Below are 24,074 nucleotides of genomic sequence, written 5' to 3'. Positions count from 1 at the left end.
ACTCTGCTTGTTTATAAAGCCATCGATGTGGGCACTTACCTGAACATCCGACACATGAAAATGGCTTGAGATCAGATACCAATCTATAGGTCTGTCTATTAACTAACCCCTTTACTGTGGTGTCTGAGTCTGTTTCCTTTTTACCTGATATGAGGTAGCCTTTATTCTGAAGTCCAAAGAATGGAGTAGACATCAAGACTGAGATTTTCAAACAGTCCTGGAGCACACCCCTTCATGGTGTGGCACTGCAGTCAACCTGCCTCAGTTTCCCTCCTGGGGTTTCAATGACTCTCCTGGCTTCAGCACAGTTCAGTTACTGAGGTGACTCGGCCCTCTAGCTAAACCTGCTGCCCCATCCCCTCTGACGCAAACAAAGTCCAAAGGAAAACACCAGTCTTCCATCCTAAATCTGTGATGGGCACACAGCAGCCTTTGGCCCATCTCCTCCTGATCTCAGCTTCGAGCCCTCCTGGGTTCTGGTTAATCCTCTCTTCCTCCCCTTAATATGAGGGGCTGCTGCACCCTCTACGAGGGTGGTAGCATGGGAGAACCCACACCCACAAGTTAGGGGCACCAGCTGGACTCTGTTCAGCTTCTGAAAGCTTAAATGACTCAAGGATCCAGGGCGCACTGGCGGTGGGTGGCGGGAAGGGAGTGCCTGGCTGAATCTGCAACACTACCCACTGCCATGGGCCCTGGCCCTGGGAAAGCAACTGTCTCCCTCTGTAGCCACAAGATGACCCAGTTCTCCTCCCCAAGGCCTATTCCTATATTTGCTGCCCTCCATCTGGGTCACTTGGGACAGGACGACCACATCCTTCTGTCCTGGGACTGTGCTTCGCTTCCGGCAGGGTTTGCCGCAGTGCCCAACCTCTCTTGGGACAGGACTCCACAGCCCTCCTTCATGGGCCTGTGCCGTGGTTCTCATTGACTTCCCGAGCTCACCCTCCATCAGCGTTCGGGTTCTGCCCCAGGCAGCCTCCCTTCCAGCTTCCCCGCACTCTAAGCTCCCCTTCACTGAGTTCCACATAGTGTTATGTGGTGAGCTTTGTAGTCACCTGGCTAGAACACCTGAGTGCACATTCTCCGATGTGTTGGGGAACAATTAAATACTTCGGCCTTCACTGAAAAAGCAACCCTTAAACTTCAACCGGCAAGGCTTGCTGAACTTTGAGTAAAGAAGTCAAAAACGGCCTTGGAAACCGAGGTTTGGAAAAGATAAGAATATGCTGCCATTAAGCTCATGTTGTTCCCCATAACATTCCTACTCAAAATATAAAGGTTTATGAATAATTTAGGATGATACATGTGTATTGAGTTATGATATCCAAAGATGAAAAATAGCAGAATGGTAAAAATAAGGGGAACGTTTGTTAGTTTGGCCTTGGTGTCATGTTGAGGGAATGTGAATGATTTAGAATAGCATAGCATGGAGAATGAGAAACAAAATTTGAATGTTTGTGTCGAAGTGTATCTGGAAGAAAGGTGATGAATATGTAACGTAAGATTCATGAGGTTGATTTGATGGACAAATTAACATATAAAAAAACAAGTGAACAAGGTCCATTTTGGAGAATGGAGACCAGAGACTGAGGACCATCATGAAGTGGAGAGCTTCCCAGTACCATGAACTTGGTAACCTGGTCCCATACCTGTTCCATCTTATCTTTTTATTCTGTCCAAAAGATATGATCAGAAAAGAAAATGTCTACATAAAGGCAAAAACTGATTAAGCCTAAATTGGTTGGGCTTGTGTCTGTTTCTCACTTTCCTTGTGGAACCCTTATCCTTAAAGGCCACGTCTTGGCCCAATGTGAGTTGGGAGCCTAACTGTTTTACGTTTCGTTGAAATTCCCAGCCCAAAGGGTTGATCTGAAGACCGCTGGTGGGAAAGGACATCCTTGCACTGAAGGGCAAAAAACTGGCTTGGTACTTAAGGCTGGAAGTCAGTCAATGTGGCTCTATTTGCAGCTCTCTCCTTGAACCTCCCTGTGTCTCAATTGCCTCATCCTCAAAATGGGGCTAATAATAATAATAGTTACCTTCACAGGGAGATCTGAAGCTTAAGCTGGAAGTTTGAAAAGAACTTAAGGGAGTTAGATGCCCAAATCTCACTTAGTCAATAAGAGTTAGGTGTCTAAGGGCCAGATTTTTCAAGGTATTTAGACATCCAAAGATGCAAATAGTGGGATTTCCTCACGAATATCTTCAGGGACTCGGACACTCTGATCTGAACACTTAAGCTGTGATAGAGACTGATGCTTCTCTCGCTTCTCAAGTTGTAGATCAGGAGTGACTCCACTGAATGCCACAGGGCTGGCTCTCCAATCACAGCGTTGTAAATCAGGAGTAGCTTAAGTGAAGTTTCACCAGCATTAAACCAGTATAAGTGACCGAACGTTCAGGACTGATCACCACGGAGGCTGATATCCATTTTAATTGTCACTCAGCTTCACCAGTCAGATTTTGCTTTGGCCAAAGGCAAACACCAACCCAAGGAATGTGTGTATCCAGGCTCTGATTTAGCTGAACAATCAAAGGTCTGAGAGGCTGGACTAACATTCCAAACCTGGCCTGTAGTGTAGCCGGTAGAAGCGTATCCAGCCCAACTGTATGGACTTGCTGCAATACTGTGCTGCCCAGGACATCTGGGAGACCACTGAGTGTCCCGTGACCTTGAAAACACATGCTCCAACACTAGGATTTTCTGGCTCTAATCCTCAGTGGTTTCCTCCAACCAGTCATAGGTTCAAATTCAGGAAGGGGATTCTTCTGAGAGAGTCACCAGAAATAAACAGATGGAAGTTCCCTTCACATTACTTTAATGGTTATAAACTCAGTGAGAGACACCCAACAGTTCCCAACTCAGCTAGAGGCAGCTGAGTCCCAGGGTATAAAAGGTGACCAGCTCCTGGTGTAACCATTCTGCACCCTCCTCTTGCCTGCAGACTGTAGCCCTCGGCTCCCTTCTTGAGGCTATCGCTGCCCCTGGCCGCAGCAGAGTGTGTCAAAGTCTGGCTCTTGGGCCCTCCAACTCCAAATCAAAGGATTCTGCTATCCAGACCTCCTTCACAGCCAGCTCTCAGGCTGCTGCAGCTGCTCCAATGCAACCTGCAGGTCCCCTCCCGGCTCAGGATATTACTCCTCCTTTCCTGTGCTGGATGGAGTGTGGATGCTTCACTGGGGGTTAGCACAGTGCCCAATACTGAGCCAGCAGGGTTTGTTCCAGGTGGGATTTTCAAAGAAGTCAAACAGAGTTTGGCTACCATATGCCACTGTACTTCAGTGGGAGTTGTGCACCTAACTCCCTTAGGCCCCTTTTTAACATCCAACCCTGCACCTCTCTTTACTCAAGTCCAGTCCCTGTGTGGTGCCATTAAACAGTGCAGGGTGGGATCTAGAGAACCAGTGCAGGTGCCTTGAATTGCCAGACTGGATCAGACCCATGGTCCATCGAGTCCGGTATACTGTCTCTGACAGCAGACAGCCCAGGATGTGCATCCTCAATCAGTCTTGTTTATATTGATTACATCCAAGGTGCTCTATTCTCCACTGGGTGAAATTCACCGATCCATTGGGCCAGCACAAGGTCTAGGCATTACTGCAGTCCCACATCGGACCTGTTTAGAGGTTTTATGGGATATAGATGTCAAATTCCCATGAATGGAAAATGGGTGCCCTGAATCTCTTGGGTGACTTCAAAATCCCACCTCTTTAAATGAACTGCCATTCATGCTATTCTCCCACAAATTCATCGATTCCAAGGCCAGAAGGGATCGTCTAGTCTGACCTCCTGCATGACACAGCCCAGAGAACTGCCCCAAAGTAATTCCTCAAGCAGATATTTTAGAAAAACATCCACTCTTGATTTAAAAATTGTCAGTGATGGAGAATCCACCACAACCCTTGGTGAGTTGTTCCAGTGGGCCACTAATGTCTTGAACGTGTTCAGATCCTATGGTGAGTTTTCCACTCAAGCTGAAATTCACACCTGTGAAGAGGGGCAACACAAAATGTATGCACCAAGTAAAATGTGGTGTGGTTGAGATGAAGGGAATTAGTCACTCAGCTACCATCAAATTCCATTGGATGTGGAGGGTTCAACTACATGAATCAGTGTTAATAAGTCATCAGAAGCCTAACCGCAGACTTACATTGTAAATACTCTGGAGCAGGGACCATCTCTTTGTTCTGTGTTTGTACAGTGCCTGTCAGAAGAGGGTCTTGGTGTATGACTGGGGCTCCTGGGGTACGTCTACACAGCGTTCAGCAGCAAGACTCAGAGCCTGGATCGAGAGACTCCGGCTCGCAGGCCTCATGCTGTCGTGCTCAAAATAACCGTACAGACGTTCTGGGTGGGGCTGGAGTTGAAGCTCTGAAGCCCAGCCCCATTGCTAGGCATCAGAGCCCGACCTGCAGCTCGAGCCACAACACCTGCCCACCTATTTTCAGTGCAATAGCGCAAGACTGAGACTGTCAACCTGAGCTCGGAGGCTTACTGCCCCGGGCTGTGTAGAGATACCTCTAGGGGATGCAGCAAGCCAAATAATTAGTACAACTAAGTGCAAACCCCTTTAGGAATTTAGGATTTTCTGCCTTTCCAGATGGGTGGGGGTGGGGGTGGGGCAGGAATTGTGGGTTTCTGACTAGATCACAAGGCCATGACTCAGGCCACCTGGGTCCTATTCCTGACTTTGTCACTGACCTTGTGTGTGGACTTGGGCAAGTCACTTGCCCTCTCTCTGTGCCTCTGTTTCTCCTATAACCGCTTCTCTTTCTTATCTATTTAAACTGCAAGATCAGTAGGGCAGGGACGGTCTGTCTGGAGTCCATTACCAGCTCTGCTAATAACATGGTCAAGTCATTTCTCTTCAGCTTGGTGTGACGGTTCAGGGCAACTGCACCTGGATTTACCCTCATGGTCCAGGGCATCCACTCTACGCCTCCAGCTCCCCAGCAGTCACCTCTCTTGGGTGGAGATATGCAGTTTTAAATCAAGAATTGAGGACTTCAGTAACTCAGCCGGAGGTTATGGGTCTACTACAGGAGGGGAAGGAGGAGGTTCTGAGGCCTGCCATGTGCAAGAGATCAGACTAGATGATCATGATGGTCTCTTATGGCCCTAAAATCGGAGTCAAAAGTTGCTAAAGCAAAACAGGTCGTTAGCCATGTTGAGGGCACTTGAAATTTGGATGGAATCTCAGTGCCTCAGGCATGGACAGAGATTTGCCTCTGTATTGGTAATTCATCAGGAAGTACCACATGCAGGCCCCTGGTCCTGGTAACGCTGAGGCCAATGGGAGCTTGGTCTTTGATCTCAGTGGAGTTAGGGCCCATTGTTTGGGACTAAAATGTCTGTCTAGGTAGTGAAATGCTTCCAAGCATGGTAGAGTCTGAGCACTCCACAACCAATGATAAATGTAACCTCCCATCATTCATGTGGGGTAGGGAGATAGAATTATCCCCATGTTAAAGGAAGGGGAACTGAGGCACAGAAGGCTGGCTCCTCAGATGATGCAAATCCGCCTATCTATATGTTCTAGGTATTTACATAGGCCTCATCCCTGTGGTGTCTGTGCATCTCACAGTCATGAAGAGATTTTAACATCATAACAGCCTATGAGGGTGAGAAGTGCAATTATCCCAGTTTTACCAATGGGGAAACTGAGGCACGGGGCAGATTAAGTGGTTTACGTAAATCACACAAGGAGTTTGACTTCAATTGAGCTATGGCCCATTGACACCAGCGGGGATTGACTCCAATGGAGCTATGGCCACTTTCTACCAGCTGAAGGTCTGGTCCATGATGTTTAAGACTGAGGTTTTCCTCGCCTTCTTGGGGGGGTTGGCGACACAATTAATTTTGGTTAGTAACTTCAACCTCAGTCACCCTCTCAGTGCCCCATGCAGTGTCGGGGTAAAGCCAGGCTCTGCGCGGAGAGTTCTGAGGGCCAGTCGAGCGCCTCCGTCTCTGTGCAGGAATCACCGGGGGTCGGTGTTTTGCCCTGATGGCGGTCACCAGCCCTGTTCTCCCTCTCCCTGTGTGTGTGTTCCTGCTGCATGGAATGAGTGTTTCAGGGTGCGTGTGTCTGTCTGTTGTTGCCACGTTGGGGGTAGCAGGTTTTGTGTGTGTGTGTGATTCCTGCCCCCTGGTGGAAGAATGAATCCTGCTCAGTGTGTATGTGGATTGTGTTAGTGTGTGTGTGTATGTCTTGTTACCCCCTTCTGGAGGCAATAAGATCTGGGGGGGGGGTGGGTGAGTGTGTGTACTCTTACTGCCCCTGTTGGCTGGACTTCAATCTGTGGGGGGGGGGGTGCACACGTCCAGAATGAATATCAAAGTTTGGTGCAGTGTGGCATCTTTTGGCAGGTGGCATGGGTTGCCGATTGACATAGGTTTGTTGTTCCATGGGCATGTGTAAGTTAAGCATAGTCGGGGCTGTGACAGGTAAAGGCCAATGTACTTTGGTGCCGCTAGGTGGGGTCCAGGACGAGCACAGCAGAGTGTGAGCGTGCGTGTGTGTGTGTGTGTGCGTGTGCGTAGGGGATGGAAAGTGCAAGCTGCTTTGTGATGCATTGAGACAGCTCAGCTCTGTCCCAGGACTGGCCTGGCGGGTCGGAATCAGCCGAAATATCAGAGCTCTGAAGATGTCAGGCCTGAGCTAGCAAGGGCCAGGCTCGGCGCATACAAAGAGGGGTGTGTGGGTGGGCGTGAACTTAACTAGCAGAGGGTCAGGACTGAGGACCATTGTCAGCAGTGTGCGTTTGGTGTCGGACAGCAATGACAGAGGGGTTGTAGGTCATGATTGTGATGTATTGGCCAAGCTGGGGAGCAGTTTGGGGACAGGTATAGTAGGGGTAATGTCAGTCAGGACTGAGGTATGTCACCAAAGCAGTGAAGGGAGCCAATTCTGGGATAGCAGAGGGATTGTGGTCAGGAGTAATGGGCTTCAGGGAGGGGAGCCCAAAGCTGGGATAGCAGGGGGTGCAGATCAGGAGTGAGGGGCAATGACAGACCTGTCCATGGGTGGGGGAAGCTCAGGGTGCAGCAGATCAGGATTGAAGCGCATGAGTAGAGTTGTGTCAGGGGGAGCCGAGGGCTGGGATAACGAGGGGCTGCAGCCTGGGATTGAGGTGCATCATCAGAGCTGTGTGTGTGTGTGAGAACCCAGAGACGGAACAACGGAGGGGGCTGTGGGTTAGGATTCAGGGCATCGGCAGAGCTGGGGTTCGTGGGCAGAACAGCAATGTCTGTCACAACCCAGGCATGTTGGCTGAGCTCTGTCACTGAGGCCTAGAAACCTGGAACTGCCTTTTCCTCACCACACCTGGGCCGGGCTGTCTTCGCTAACCTAGTGGGAATCTGCAGTTTGTTTACATGTCCGTTTCATTGCAGTCATCCCTCCCCCTTACATTCCCTCACTACCTGAGGGTCTGATGGAATTGATGAAGGAAGGGATCAACCTTCACAGGGGCTGGGAATGAATGGCTAGACCCCTTACACTTTAACCATCAGGGGCTACTTGACACAGGAAAAGACCCGTCCCTTCCTTTGTCTATCTTTAATCAATGCCTCTTACTCTCTTTTCTAATCAGCCGCGATGGGACTGCCACTGAGACCTGCATTTCCCGGCAGCTTTTCCATTCTAATGGCCCTCGATGGGACCCATTAAAGTAAGGAGTAACTTTGTTTCTGCCATTGGCCCATAATTCCTTGAGAGGTTTGTTAAATCCTGGGACAGTGCTCAGCTCTCATCTGGGTTTAACATTCCTCAGAGTGCTTGATTAAGGCAAGTGAAGTTTTAATGACCTGTGTGTCCCCCTGTACATGTCTGTAGAGTGAGAAGCGTTGCATGTCTAATTGGAGAGATATCTTTTTAGTCGATGTGTTGCTAACCAGGGTGGTTTTAACAAGCACATAATGAAGTAGGTTTTATTTTTTTTTAATTATTTTTGTCTGAGCAAAGCATCAGTGAAATAAACATGGTCCAAATGAAATTGATCAGGGGTCCTGCAAATGGGGCATCTGTCACTGATCTGTGATCAGACCTATAGAAACAGCTTATGGTCAAGCACTTCATGCGCCATGGACAGGCTGTTCCTTGCCACTTCTCTGATCAGTCACCAGGGACCAACAGAGCACTTGTTAAAGTCTATCCCCTTGCCACTGCTGTCCTTAGCAGAACATTAGTCACACTGCAAAGTTTTGTCAGCTCCAATTCCCACCTGCTTAAGCTGTGAAATTAGCTGCACAGAGTGAGAAGGAATATTCCTTAGTTACCAAAAATCCGGATATAACTTTAAATTGAATTTAGTGCCTTTGACTGTAGCATGTCACCATTCAGCAGCCCTTGCCTACCTAAGTCCACTTTCCATGGGGATGGGTCCATTAGTGATAGATTGGATAATAGACAGGAATGTAAAGACCTCTAGCCGGGTGGACAGAGATAATTAGATGAATGAAAAGCGTGCAAGGCAGATTCACAGCAGTGTTGACAGACAATTGGCCAGACCAATGGGTAGATAATTGGATGGACAAATAGCAGAAGGAGGAAAAAATGGACAGACATCTTGAAACACAGGTAGCAAAAACAGACAGTTAGGTGGATGGACAGATAATGATACAGATGGATGGATGGATTGATAGTTAGATAAAGAGATGATTAGGTCGATCAATAGAGATACATGTGCCCATGCTCTCTCCCACTGTCCTTGCCCCCTTCCCAGTCAGGCAGTATGCTGCATAAGGGCCCCAAGATGATCATTTCTATGGGTCAGAAGCCAGAAGTTTGTCCACACTCCATGTCTATTGTCCCTTCATGTGGCTTGTGAGCCTGCCGGTAAGGAGGCCAGTTGGTGTGGTCCACAGGATTGTGGTTTCCATGTGGCTGCTTGTCCAACTAATGACAAGCGAATGACCAGGGCTGTGAAATTCAGTTCTGCATTCTGAAGCTCACCACATTTATTGGGTGTGTTTGAATCTGAGCTTTTTTTGTCTCACTTCCTGAAGTCTGGGAAGCTTCATTCTGGCCCACTGCTGCTATGAATTAGACTGAGACCACCAAGTGATTCACAGAGAGGCCTGGAGAGAGGTCTAAGACAATGGCAATACACAGCTGCTGCCAGTGATGCAGGTGACCCCATGGATGTATTAGGCAGAGGTGCATTTAGCATCAGCCAGTTGCAGTGACTGCACTCCGGAGCACAATTGTGCCTGGAGATTAGTGGTACAGGGGAGAAATCAGGAAGACATTGGAACATGGGGCTAGATCGTCACAATCATTTTCACCAGCTAACTTGGTTGTCCTCAGTGGAGCTACATTCATTTACACCAGCTGAGGATCTGGCTGAAGCTCTCTGTTACACAGCAAATCACAACTCACCTGCACAGAACAGTCACACGTGAATACTAATCACACATTCCTTCCCAACACGCACACACTGATAACATGCAGGCACAGGGGGAGAAACAGAGATACACACACATACGGAAATACACAAAAGCATGTGTAACCCTTCTGCCCTTCAGAGTTGGCAGCAACAAGGGCCGGGTTCAATATCTAGGGGTTCCATTCCAATAACACAATGCAAACCGGCTCGAGCCCCCACCCAGTGACCTGGGACAAATATATACCACCCCCGCTGGGCGCCTCCAAGAGGCAATACTTCCCCTCTCGCAAGCACATAGTCTGAGTGTAGCAAAAGTCTTTTAATAACAGAGAGAAACAATGTGGCATTATGTTGGGGAAACACCACCAACCGGATTCATAACACAACCCATGAGCAAAAACAACCCCACCCCAGGCAAATTGGGGCATGCCCTTTTCCCTTTGGTTCTTGAGTCCAGCAACCCCAAAAGTCCAATGCCCCAAAAGTCTCTGTCCCTGGTCAGGGCAGCCCCAGAGTTCGAAAGCTTATCGGCGGAGCTTTACCTCCCAACCTGGGTGGAAATGGGACGGGGGTAAGAGGCACCTTACGTGATCTGAAGCTGACCGCCCCATAGCTCCATAGCGGCGCTCCGCTCCGCTCCACCAGCCGCCCCACGAACTCCTTCGCTCAGCTGCGCTCCGCTCCGCCAGCCACCCCACGAACTCCTTCGCTCAGCTGCGCTCCGCTCCGCCAGCCGCCCCACGAACTCCTTCGCTCAGCTCCACGGCCCACAAGCAGCTCCTGCCATCCACACACTGCTCCGTGTGGAACTGCTTCACCAGCCGTCCCGCAAACTGCTCCACAATATATCTTCAGGCTCCCCCACTACTTAACACAACACTCAGTGATTTCAGCTCTTAGGTGAATTCAGCTTGTAGTAGGGGAGCGCCAGTGCTGGTGCACTGTCAGCCCAAAGTGAGCTCAGCAGCCTATAACTAGACTTCTAATGAAATCAAAATTAGCTCTGATATTCCACAGTGGAGAGAGGAGGAAGTGCAATCAGCATGTAAGGCCCTCACCAAGGGGCCCATGCCACCAAGTATTAATACTTGTCCCCAGCCTGTCTCCATTCACACAGTTTTGGAACCCATGACCCTTGCCTAGCGAGTTGTCATAAATATAAAGGGAAGGGTAAACCCCTTTGAAATCCCTCCTGGCCAGGGGAAAGCTCCTCTCACCTGTAAAGGGTTAAGAAGCTAAAGGTAACCTCGCTGGCACCTGACCAAAATGACCAATGAGGAGACAAGATACTTTCAAAAGCTGGGAGGAGGGAGAGAAACAAAGGGTCTGTGTCTGTCTGTAGTCGTCTTGGCCAGGGACAGAACAGGAATGGAGTCTTAGAACTTTTAGTAAGTAATCTAGCTAGGTATGTGTTAGATTATGATTTCTTTAAATAGCTGAGAAAAGAATTGTGCTGAATAGAATAACTATTTCTGTCTGTGTATCTTTTTTGTAACTTAAGGTTTTGCCTAGAGGGGTTCTCTATGTTTTTGAATCTAATTACCCTGTAAGATATATACCATCCTGATTTTACAGGGGGGAATTCTTTATTTCTATTTACTTCTATTTTTTATTAAAAGTCTTCTTGTAAAACACTGAATGCTTTTTCATTGTTCTCAGATCCAAGGGTTTGGGTTTGTGGTCACCTATGCAAATTGGTGAGGCTTTTTATCCAACATTTCCCAGGAAAGGGGGGGTGCAAGTGTTGGGAAGATTGTTCATTGTTCTTAAGATCCAAGGGTCTGGGTCTGTAGTCACCTAGGCAAATTGGTGAGGCTTTTTACCAAACCTTGTCCAGGAAGTGGGGTGCAAGGTTTTGGGAAGTATTTTGGGGGGAAGGACGCGTCCAAACAGCTCTTCCCCAGTAACCAGTATTAGTTTGGTGGTGGTAGCGGCCAGTCTAAGGATAACGGGGGTAATATTTTGTACCTTGGGGAAGTTTTGACCTAAGCTGGTAAAGATAAGCTTAGGAGGTTTTTCATGCAGGTCCCCACATCTGTACCCTAGAGTTCAGAGTCGGGGAGGAACCTTGACATGAGTGCTACTTAGATGATGGTGAATCCCTCCATCGTAACAAAAGGCCACGTACAGTTCCAAGCACAGTTCCCATAATCAGGGTAATAACAATTTATTCTTCCTGCCCCAATAACAGAGACACTGGGGATCCCACAGCAGCCAAAGTGACCATTTGGGCAGCTATGGTCTCATTCTAGGTGTGGTGGGTGTGCCTATGCAAATGAGATCGGCCCCTGAAGTTCTTTTCCACAACTTGCCACACCTCACCACCAGATGTCAGGGTGGAGCTCATCCTGACACTGCTTACACATGTGCACACACACACACACACACACACACACACACAATCCACATAAGGAGGTGGGCATATAAGGACCCCCACACAGAGCATCACTCTAACACATGCAAAGGGCCTTCTCTTTCAGTTTTTATCAATTTTTACTGAAAATTTCCCAGATTTTCCAAAAACTATTTATTCTACCATTTTTCACCTGAATTTTGAACCTCTCAAGTACATGACAATACTGATTATGTTAAGAAACTCTAGTGCATTACATTAGGTACATGTTTATGTTAATAATTAATTAGTTTCTCTAAAATGAAGGCAATGTAGTGGAAGGTACACAGACACACACACACAAACATGCATGTGCATATGTGTATGTACTGTTCATTATATAAACAACAGCATTAAACTGCTTTTACTTTCTATACTTCTGAATTTGGTTTTTTCTGTTCTCCCACCCTCCACTATTAACCTCAATATATACCCAGAAACTGTAAGGTTAATTTATTTGCATTGATTTTTCACCATCTTTCTTTCTTTCTTTCTTTCTTTAAATAATAAACACTGATAAATTTCCAGGAAATGTTTTACAAAATGAAAACAAAGGGCCTTGCTCACACACCACCAAATAAAACAGTCCTTCCCTGGCTCACACGCTTCACTTCACCTGTGCTTCCACTGAAACATGAGAGGTCATTTGTTTCCCCACCCATACATTCCCATTAATTCCCATATGTAATCTAAGGATTTAATTACTCTAGAAGACTGTCAAGGGCAAACATATGTGCATCAATGAAATTCCTCCTGATTTATGTCAAGCAGTCCCAGTTTACATATTTTCATTGTATACCACCAGAACTTGAGCAGGTGTAAACCAGAATAAATTAATTCACTTCCCTATCCCTCACCCACTGCTGGCTCTACTGCCCGTTATACAGTATAGCCCCCCTTTTCTCATCCACTAGGACTCACTGTCCCCTTCCACTGCTGAGGTGGTGCCTTTACATGAGAGCAGCACTCGTGGTACAAGTATCACGTATCACACAGCTGTGTGAAGGTTTAGGGCCCTCAGGCAGGTAAGTGATATGTTTTCTTGGGCAAAGAAGGGCCACTTGCATTCCTCTCTTCTTTCAGGGCACAAGGGTTAGAGCGTGCTGTCATCTGCTAGGCAAGGCTTAGGTGTGGGCTCCACTCTGCTTTTTTATAAAGCCATTGATGTGGACACTTACCTGAACATCCCACACATGACAATGGCTTGAGATCAGATCAAGGCTATAGGTCTGTCTATTTAGCTAACCCCTTTACTGTGGTGTCTGAGTCTGTTTCCTTTTTACCTAATATGAGGTAGCCTTTATTCTGAAGTCCAAAAATAGAGTAGACATGAAGACTGGGATTTTCAGGAGTCCTGGAGCACACCCCTTCATGGTGTGGCACTGCAGTCAACCTGCCTCAGTTTCCTTCCTGGGGTTTCAATGACTCTCCTGGCTTCAGCACAGTTCAGTTACTGAGGTGACTCGGCCCTCTAGCTAAACCTGCTGCCCCATCCCCTCTGACGCAATCAAAGTCCAAAGGAACCAATCTTCCATCCTAAATCTGTGGTGGGCACACAGCAGCCTTTGGCCCATCTCTTCCTTAACTCAGCTTCGATCCCTCCTGGGTTCTGGTAATCCCCTCTTCCTCCCCTTAATATCAGGGGCTGCTGCTCCCTCTACAAGTGTGGTGGCATGGGGGAGCCCACACCCACAAGTTAGGGGCACCAGCTGGACTCTGTTCAGCTTCTGAAAGCTTAAATGACTCAAGGATCCATGGCAGACTGGCGGTGCATGGCGGGAAGGGAATGCCTGGCTGAATCTGCAACACTACCCACTGCCATGGGCCCTGGCCCTGGGAAAGCAACTGTCTCCCTCTGTAGCCACAAGATGACCCAGTTCTCCTCCCCTAGACCTATTCCTATATTTGCTTCCCTCCATCTGGGTCACTTGGGACAGGACGACCACATCCTTCTGTCCTGGGACTGTGCTTTGCTTCCGGCAGGGTTTGCCGCAGTGCCCAGCCTCCCTTGGGACAGGACTCCACAGCCCTCCTTCATGGGCCTGTGCCGTGGTTCTCATTGACTTCCCGAGCTCACCCTCCATCAGCGTTCGGGTTCTGCCCCAGACAGCCTCCCTTCCAGCTTCCTCTCACTCTAAGCTCCCCTTCACTGAGCTCCACACAGTGTAATGTGGTGAGCTTTGAAGTCACCTGGCTAGAACACCTGAGTGTACATCCTCCGATGTATTGGGGAACAATTAAATACTTCGGCCTTCACTGAAAAAGCAACCCTGAAACTTCAACAGGCAAGGCTTGCTGAACTTTGAGCAAAGAAGTCAAAAATGGCCCTGGAAACCCAAGTTTGGAAAAGATAAGAATATGCTGCCATTAAGCTCATGTTGTTCCCCATAACTTTCCTACTCAAAATATAAAGGTTAATGAATCATTCAGGGTGATACAAGTGTATTGAGTTATGATATCCAAAGATGAAAAATAGCTGAATGGTAAAAATAAGGGGAACGTTTGTTTGTTTGACCTTGGTGTCATGTTGAGGGAATGCAAATGATTTAGAATAACATAGAATGGAGAATGAAAAACAACATATGAATGTTTCTGTCGAAGTGTAACTGTAACAAAGGTGATGAATATGTAATGTAAGATTCATGACGTTGATTTGACGGACAAATTAACATATAAATCATCAAGTGAACAAGGTCCATTTTGGAGAATGGAGACCAGAGACTGAGGACCATCATGAAGTGGAGAGCTTCCCGGTACCCTGAACTTGGTAACTTGGGCCCCTACCTGTTCTATCTTATCTTTTTATTCTGTCCAAAAGATATGATCAGAAACTACAAGTGATAATGATTATCTCAGAAAATGTCTACATAAAGGCAAAAACTGATTAAGCCTAAATTGATTGGGCTTGTGTCTGTTTCCCACTTTCCTTGTGGAACCCCTATCCTTAAAGGCCACGTCTTGGCCTGATGTGAGTTGGGAGCCTAATTGTTTTATGTTTCGTTGAAATTCCCAGCCCAAAGGGTTGATCCGAAGACCAGTGTGAGCAAGGGCATCCTTCCACTGAAGGGCAAAAAACTGGCTTGGTACTTAAGGCTGGAAGTCAGTCAATGTGGCTCTATTCGCAGCTCTCTCATTGAACCTGCCTGTGTCTCAATTGCCTCATCCTCAAAATGGGGTTAATAATAGTTACCTTCGCAGGAAGATCTGAAGCTTAGGCTGGAAGTGTCAAAAGAACTTAAGGGATTTAGGTGCCCAAATCTCACTTAGTCAATAGGAGTTAGGTGTCTAAGGGCCAGATTTTTCAAGGTATTTAGACATCCAAAGATGCAAATAGTGGGATTTCCTCACGAATATCTTCAGGGACTCGGACACTCTGATCTGAACACTTAAGCTGTGATAGAGCCTGATGCCTCTCTCACTTCTCAAGTTGTAGATCAGGAGTGACTCCACTGAATGCCCTAGGGCTGGCTCTCCTCTCACAGCACTGTAAATCAGGAGTGACTCCACTGAATGCCCTAGGGCTAGCTCTCCTCTCACAGTGCTGTAGATCAGGAATAGCTTAAGTGAAGTTTCACCAGCATTAAACCAGTATAAGTGACAGAACATTCAGGACTGATCACCACAGAGGCTGATATCCATTTTAATTGTCACTCAGCTTCACCAGTCGGATTTTGCTTTGGCCAAAAGGAAACACCAGCCCAAGGAATGTGTGGATCCAGGCTCTGTTTTAGCTGAACAATCAAAGGTCTGAGAGGCTGGACTAACATTCCAAACCTGGCCTGTAGCGTAGTCGGTAGAACCGTATCCAGCCCAACTGTATGGACTTGCTGCAATACTGTCCTGCCCCAGGGCATCTGGGAGACCACTGAGTGTCCCGTGACCTTGAAAACACATGCTCCAACACTAGGATTTTCTGGCTCTAACCCTCAATGGTTTCCTCCAACCAGTCATAGGTTCAAATTCAGGAAGGGGATTCTTCTGAGAGAGTCACCAGAAATAAACAGATGGAAGTTCCCTTCACATTACTTTAATGGTTATAAACTCAGTGAGAGACACCCAACAGTTCCCAACTCAGCTAGAGGCAGCGGAGTCCCAGGGTATAAAAGGTGACCAGCTCCTGGTGTAACCATTCTGCACCCTCCTCTTGCCTGCAGACTGCAGCCCTCGGCTCCTTTGTTGAGGCTATCGCCGCCCCTGGCAGCAGCAGGGTGTGTCAAAGTCTGGCTCTTGGGCCCTCCAACTCCAACTCAAAGGATCCTACTATCCAGACTTCCTTCGCAGCCAGCTCTCAGGCTGCTGCAGCTGCTCCCATGCAACCTGCAGGTCCCCTCCCGGATCAGGATATTACTCCTCCTTTCCTGTGCTGGATGGAGTGTGGATGCTTCACTGGGGGTTAGCAGAGTGCCCAGTACTGAGCCAGCAGGTTTGTTCCAGGTGGGATTTTCAAAGAAGTAGAACGGAGTTTGGCACCCAAATGCCACTGTACTTCAGTGGGAGTTGTGCACCTAACTCCCTTAGGCCCCTTTTTAACATCCAACCCTACACTTCTCTTTACTCAAGTCCAGTCCCTGTGTGGTGCCATTAAACAGTGCAGGGTGGGATCTAGAGAACCAGTGCAGGTGCCTTGAATTACCAGACTGGATCAGACCCATGGTCCATCGAGTCCGGTATCCTGTCTCTGACAGCAGGCAGCCCCGGATGTGCATCCTCAATGAGTCTTGTTTATATTGATTACATCCAAGTTGGTCTATTCCCCACTGGGTGAAATTCACCGATCGATTGGGCCAGCACAAGGTCTAGGCATTACTGCAGTCCCACATCGGACCTGTTTAGAGGTTTTATGGGATATAGATGTCAAATTCCCATGAATGGAAAATGGGTGCCCTGAATCTCTTGGGTGACTTCAAAATCCCACCTCTTTAAATGCACTGCCATTCATGCTATTCTCCCAGAAATTCATCAATTCCAAGGCCAGAAGGGATCGTCTAGTCTGACCTCCTGCATGACACAGCCCAGAGAACTGCCCCAAAGTAATTCTTCAAGCAGATCTTTTAGATAAACATCCACTCTTGATTTAAAAATTGTCAGTGATGGAGAATCCACCACAACCCTTGGTGAAAAGAAAAGGAGTACTTGTGGCACCTTAGAGACTAACCAATTTATTTGAGCATGAGCTTTCGTGAGCTACAGCTCACTTCATCGGATGCATACCATGGAAACTGCAGCAGACTTTATATATACACAGAGAATATGAAACAATACCTCCTCCCACCCCACTGTCCTGCTGGTAATAGCTTATTTAAAGTGATCATCAGGTTGGGCCATTTCCAGCACAAATCCAGGTTTTCTCACCCTCCACCCCCCCACACAAATTTACTCTCCTGCTGGTGATAGCCCATCCAAAGTGACAACTCTTTACACAATGTGCATGATAATCAAGTTGGGCCATTTTCTGCACAAATCCAGGTTCTCTCACCCCCACACCCCCCTCCCAAAAACCACACACACAAACTCACTATCCTGCTGGTAATAGCTCATCCAAAGTGACCATTCTCCCTACAATGTGCATGATAATTAAGGTGGGCCATTTCTAGCACAAATCCAGGTTTTCTCACATCCCCCCACCCCCATACACACACAAACTCACTCTCCTGCTGGTAATAGCTCATCCAAACTGACCACTCTCCAAGTTTAAATCCAAGTAAAACCAGAACATCTGGGGGGGGGGGTAGGAAAAAACAAGAGGAAATAGGCTACCTTGCACAATGACTTAGCCACTCCCAGTCTCTATTTAAGCCTAAATTAATAGTATCCAATTTGCAAATGAATTCCAATTCAGCAGTTTCTCGCTGGAGTCTGGATTTGAAGTTTTTTTGTTTTAAGATAGCGACCTTCATGTCTGTGATTGCGTGACCAGAGAGATTGAAGTGTTCTCCGACTGGTTTATGAATGTTATAATACTTGACATCTGATTTGTGTCCATTTATTCTTTTACCCTTGGTGAGTTGTTCCAGTGGGCTACTAATGTCTTGAACGTGTTCAGATCCTATGGTGAGTTTTCCACTCAAGCTGAAATTCACACCTGTGAAGAGGGGCAACACAAAATGTATGCACCAAGTAAAATGTGGTGTGGTTGAGATGAAGGGAATTAGTCACTTAGCTACCATCAAATTCCATTGGATGTGGAGGGTCCAACTACATGAATCAGTGTTAATAAGTCATCAGAAGCCTAACCGCAGACTTACATTGTAAATACTCTGGAGCAGGGACCATCTCTTTGTTCTGTGTTTGTACAGTGCCTGTCAGAAGAGGGTCTTGGTGTATGACTGGGGCTCCTGGGGTACGTCTACCCAGCGTGCAGCAGCGAGACTCAGAGCCTGGATCGAAAGACTCCGGCTCGCAGGCCTCATGCTGTTGTGCTCAAAATAACCGTACAGACGTTCTGGGTGGGGCTGGAGTGCAAGCTCTGAAGCCCAGCCCCATTGCTAGGCATCAGAGCCCGACCTGCAGCTCAAGCCACAACACCTGCCCACCTATTTTCAGTGCAGTAGCGCAAGACTGAGACTGTCAACCTGAGGTCGGAGGCTTACTGCCCCGGGCTGTGTAGAGATACCTCTAGGGGATGCAGCAAGCCAAATAATTAGTACAACTAAGTACAAACCCCTTTACGAATTTAGGATTTTCTGCCTTTCCAGATGGGTGGGGGTGGGGGTGGGGCAGGAATTGTGGGTTTCTGACTAGATCACAAGGCCATGACTCAGGCCACCTGGGTCCTATTCCTGACTTTGTCACTGACCTTGTGTGTGGACTTGGGCAAGTCACTTGCCCTCTCTCTGTGCCTCTGTTTCTCCTACAACCGCTTCTCTTTCTTATCTATTTAAACTGCAAGATCAGTGGGGCAGGGACAGTCTGTCTGGAGTCCATTCCCAGCTCTGCTGATAACATGGTCAAGTCATTTCTCTTCAGCTTGGTGTGACGGTTCAGGGCAACTGCACCTGGATTTACCCTGCTTCAGTCTCTGCTTGCTGTAGACCCTAGACTTGGGCTTCTGACCCTGGTTTGTCCTTGACTTTGCTATTTGCTTGCTGTCTGTTATCTGGCGCCTGACCCCAACTTCCTGATATCCCGACCTGGCTCAGCCCCAACTCTGCTATTTGCCTGCCGCCTGCAACTTGGTGCCTGGCCCTGACTTCCTGGCATTCTGACCCAGCTCACTCCCAACCCCGCTACTTATCGCCTGTCTGCCACTTAGCAGCTGACTGTACACACAGGCTGTCCGTGTACCAGCCCTGACACAGAGGGGTGAATTAAACCTGGGTCTTCCGCATCCCAGGTAAGTGCCCCCAGCATTGGGCTAAAGGTTGCAAGAAGGGCACTGCTGTTTTCTGAAAGGTGCCTCAGTCTCCTCCCCCAAAATTGTCCAAAACTATTTGGCAAATTTGTGTAAAAATTCATGAATAGCTTGGGTTACATGAAAGTGTTTTTTACTGCAAATAAACTATTCATCCAACAAATTGTATCCAGCACTATTTAGGGGTATCTGGGTGAAGTTTAACAGCCTGTCTTATAGAGGAGGAAGTGAGTCTAGATCAGGGGTTCTCAAACTTTTTTTGCTGGGACCCCCTTTGAAAATATTTCAGGCTGTGGTGACCCCACTACCCTATGCCACCCTTCCTCTGCCTTCGGAGCTGGCTGCCCGGCCAGCAGCCGCTGCTCTTGTGACCCCCCTACAATAGATTTATGACCCCCTTGTGGGTTGGGACCCCCAGTTTGAGAAACACTGGACTAGATGATCTAGTTGTCTTTTCTGGCCTTCAACACTATCAAACTATGAAAGTATAACATTTCCCATCACTCCGCATGTATTTAAATGACTTCATTCAATTAACTTCTCTGGGCCTATTCACTTCTCTGGGCCTTTGTTTCCTTCCCGCCTTTGTCTGTCATGTCTATTTCCATTTTCAGTGAGCTTGCCACCATTTGATTTTTAAATCACTTCGGCCGATAATATTGATGCTTATTTTTAAGGGGTTTTTTTTCCTCAGATTTTACTGATTTTATGTGGTCACAGTTGTGGGAAATTATGTGGGGAAGAAAGACATTGGGCAGTGGAGGGGGGATCAGACAATAATTATAGAACAACAGTAGATGTTGAGATTCAAAAAGTTAAAGCTTTATATCAATTAAAACACTTTATATTAAAGCTTTATATCAATTACAATTGTCAACAACGCGTGTCAAAATATACAAAGTAAATCACCTTACATCGAACTCTGATAAGTTCTCAAGCAGCATTTTTCTTATTTTGCCTGTCTGCAAATGTTGATTATTATCGATGGAAACATTTTTGTCCATTTGTATGTGTCCGGTCTAACTGACGTTTATTGACATTATCAGTACAAATCTAATCTTTTGAGCCTAATCATAATCTCTTTTGGGCATGGGTTGTTTCTCACTATGTGTTTGTACAGCCCCCGGCACAATGGGGCCTTGGTCTTGACTTGAGCATCTGGGTGTTATAGTAATGCAAGATGATGATGATGATGATGCTATAAACATGCCTGTTAATTTTCATTCCAATACCATAACGTTCAAATGAATTATATTCTAAACTTTTCTATTCTAAGATTTGAAGCAGGAGCCCTGGGTTTTATTCGTGGCTCTGCCACTGACAGGTTGTGTGACCTTGGGCAAGTGACTTCCATCCTCTGTGCCTCAGTTTCCCTTCCATCCCTTTGTCTGCTTTCTCTGTTTAGTCTGTAAGCTGTTTAATGCAGGGACTGTCTAACACTGTTTTGCTCCGCCCAGATCTCAGTTTGGGCCTCTGGGTACGAAAATGATTGAAAATCACTCACTAGACGACTATCAACCGCAGAAAGTGGTCATAACAACAACAATAATAATGTGATTTTAATGTATATTATTCATATTCATCATTGTCATTTCACAGAGGATCTGCCTTTCTGAATTTGTTTTTATAAGATCTGCTCTAGTTCAATCACAACTATTGGATTTGAAGCAGGAATTAATTCACAGAAGTCCTACGGCCTGTGTTAAACAGGAGGTTGAACTAGACAATTACAGTGGTCCCTTCTGGCCTTCAAATCTATGAATTATTGTCTCCTTCCATCCATTTCCTATAATGCTGCTTCCTTCTCATTTCTGACCCTGTGCTGCTCTCTAGCGATCATATAAAGTAAACAGAATCTCTTTGACATGAACCGTACTCTCAGTCTCTTCTTTTTACTTTTCTATCATGATCCTTTTCCAAATGCTTCCTGTCTGTCTGTCGGTCACAACGGCATATGGCCCATCTGTCACTGCTATTAGCAAATAGCTCCAATGGCTGGAGATGGGTCGCTAGATGAAGAGGGCTACAGAGAATTCTTATAGACAGGTGGGTCTCGCCCGCTTTCGCCTTCCTCTGCAGCATGGGGCACAGGTCACTTGCTGATTTGAACGAGAGTAAATGATGGATTCTCTGTAACTTGAAGTTTTAAATCAAGAATTGAGGACTTCAGTAACTCAGCCGGAGGTTATGGGTCTACTACAGGAGGGGAAGGAGGAGGTTCTGAGGCCTGCCATGTGCAAGAGATCAGACTAGATGATCATGATGGTCCCTTATGGCCCTAAAATCGGAGTCAAAAGTTGCTAAACCAAAACAGGTCGTTAGCCATGTTGAGGGCACTTGAAATTTGGATGGAATCACAGTGCCTCAGGCATGGACAGAGATTTGCCTCTGTACTGGTAATTCTTCAGGAAGTACCACATGCAGGCCCCAGTCCTGGTAACACTGAGGCCAATGGGAGCTTGGTCTTTGATCTCAGTGGGGTTAGGGCCCATTGTTTGGGACTACAATGTCTATGTAGGTAGCGAAATGCTTCCAAGCATGGTAGAGTCTGAGCACTCCACAACCAATGATAAATGTAACCTCCCATGATTCATGTGGGGTAGGGAGATAGAATTATCCCCATGTTAAAGGGAGGGGAACTGAGGTACAGAAGGCTGGCTCCTCAGATGCTGCAAATCCACCAATCTATATGTTCTAGGTATTTACATAGGCCTCATCCCTGTGGTGTCTGTGCGTCTCACAGTCATGAAGAGATTTTAACATCATAACAGCCTATGAGGGTGAGAAGTGCGATTATCCCAGTTTTACCAATGGGGAAACTGAGGCACGGGGCAGATTAAGTGATTTACGTAAATCACACAAGGAGTTTGACTTCAATTGAGCTATGGCCCATTGCCACCAGCGGGGATTGACTCCAATGGAGCTATGGCCACTTTCTACCAGCTGAAGGTCTGGTCCATGATGTTTAAGACTGAGGTTTTCCTCGCCTGCTTGGGGGGGTTGGCGACACAATTAATTTTGGTTAGTAACTTCAACCTCAGTCACCCTCTCAGTGCCACATGCCGTGTCCGGGGCAAAGCCAGTCTCTGCGCGGAGAGTTCTGCGGGCCAGTCGAGCGCCTCCGTCTCTGTGCAGGAATCACTGGGGGTCGGTGTTTTGCCCTGATGGCGGTCACCAGCCCTGTTCTCCCTCTCCCTGTGTGTGTGTTCCTGCTGCATGGAATGAGTGTTTCAGGGTGCATGTGTCTCTGTCTGTTGTTGACACGTTGGGGGAAGCAGGTTTTGTGTGTGTGTGTGATTCCTGCCCCCTGGTGGAAAAATGAGTCCTGCTCAGTGTGTATGTGGATTGTGTTAGTGTGTGTGTGTATGTCTTGTTACCCCCTTCTGGAGGCAATAAGATCTGGGGGGGGGGGGTGAGTGTGTGTACTCTTACTGCCCCTGTTGGCTGGACTTCAATCTGTTGGGGGGGGGTGTGCACACGTCCAAAATGAATATCAAAGATTGGTGCAGTGTGGCATCTTTTGGCAGGTGGCATGGGTTGCCGATTGACATAGGTTTGTTGTTCCATGGGCATGTGTAAGTTAAGCATAGTCGGGGCTGTGACAGGTAAAGGCCAATGTACTTTGGTGCCGCTAGGTGGGGTCCAGGACGAGCACAGCACAGTGCGAGAGTGCGTGTGTGTGTGTGTGTGTGTGTGCGTAGGGGATGGAAAGTGCAAGCTGCTTTGTGATGCATTGAGACAGCTCAGCTCTGTCCCAGGACTGGCCTGGCGGGTCGGAATCAGCCGAAATATCAGAGCTCTGAAGATGTCAGGCCTGGGCTAGCAAGGGCCAGGATCAGCGCATTCAAACAGGGGTGTGTGGTGGGCGTGAACTTGACTAGCAGAGGGTCAGGACTGAGGACCATTGTCAGCGGTGTGCGTTTGGGGTCGGACAGCAATGACAGAGGGGTTGTAGGTCATGATTGTGATGTATTGGCCAAGCTGGGGATCAGTTTTGGGACAGGAATAGTAGGGGTAATGTCAGTCAGGACTGAGGTATGTCACCAAAGCAGTGAAGGGAGCCAATTCTGGGATAGCAGAGGGATTGTGGGTCAGGAGTAATGGGCTTCAGGGAGGGGAGTCGAAAGCTCGGATAGCAGGGGGTGCAGATCAGGAGTGAGGGGCAATGACAGACCTGTCCATGGGTGGGGGAAGCTCAGGGTGCAGCAGATCAGGATTGAAGCGCATGAGTAGAGTTGTGTCAGGGGGAGCCCAGGGCTGGGATAACAAGGGGCTGCAGCCTGGGATTGAGGTGCATCATCAGAGCTGTGTGTGTGTGTGAGAACCCAGAGACGGAACAACGGAGGGGGCTGTGGGTTAGGATTCAGGGCATCGGCAGAGCTGGGGTTCGTAGGCACAACAGCAATGCCTGTCACAACCCAGGCATGTTGGCTGAGCTCTGTCACTGAGGCCTAGAAACCTGGAACTGCCTTTTCCTCACCACACCTGGGCCGGGCTGTCTTCGCTAACCTAGTGGGAATCTGCAGTTTGTTTACATGTCCGTTTCATTGCAGTCATCCCTCCCCCTTACATTCCCTCACTACCTGAGGGTCTGATGGAATTGATGAAGGAAGGGATCAACCTTCACAGGGGCTGGGAATGAATGGCTAGACCCCTTACACTTTAACCATCAGGGGCTACTTGACACAGGAAAAGACCCGTCCCTTCCTTTGTCTAACTTTAATCAATGCCTCTGACTCTCTTTTCTAATCAGCCGCAATGGGACTGCCACTGAGACCTGCATTTCCCGGCAGTTTTTCCATTCCAATGGCCCTCGATGGGACCCATTAAAATAATGAGTAACTTTGTTCCTGCCTTTGGCCCACAATTGCTTGAGAGGTTTGTTAAATCTCTGGACCGTGCCCAGCTGACAGATAATGATACAGATGGATGGATGGATGG

The 24,074-nt window shown here is 47.6% G+C and overlaps 1 protein-coding gene and 1 pseudogene across 2 annotated transcripts in view; one reads left to right on the top strand and one right to left on the bottom strand.

The window, feature by feature from the left end:
• LOC311530619 (olfactory receptor 5AP2-like) overlaps nucleotides 1-24,074 on the bottom strand; it is a 404,829-nt pseudogene that overhangs the window by 279,374 nt on the left and 101,381 nt on the right. The window lies entirely within an intron of this gene.
• The window catches only part of LOC311530616 (olfactory receptor 10A7-like), a gene marked incomplete at its 3' end in the record, with an annotated part of 62,545 nt that continues 57,512 nt past the window's right edge, over nucleotides 19,042-24,074 (top strand). Inside the window, exon 1 of the mRNA XM_084647440.1 lies at nucleotides 19,042-19,115. The remainder of the gene's footprint in view (nucleotides 19,116-24,074) is intronic.

Source organism: Lepidochelys olivacea, assembly GCF_965140295.1.
Source record: "Lepidochelys olivacea isolate rLepOli2 genome assembly, chromosome: 14".
Classification (NCBI taxonomy): Eukaryota; Metazoa; Chordata; order Testudines; family Cheloniidae; genus Lepidochelys; species Lepidochelys olivacea.
Note: the sequence above shows the minus strand (reverse complement) of the source record. Positions and strands in the feature narration are given on the sequence as shown.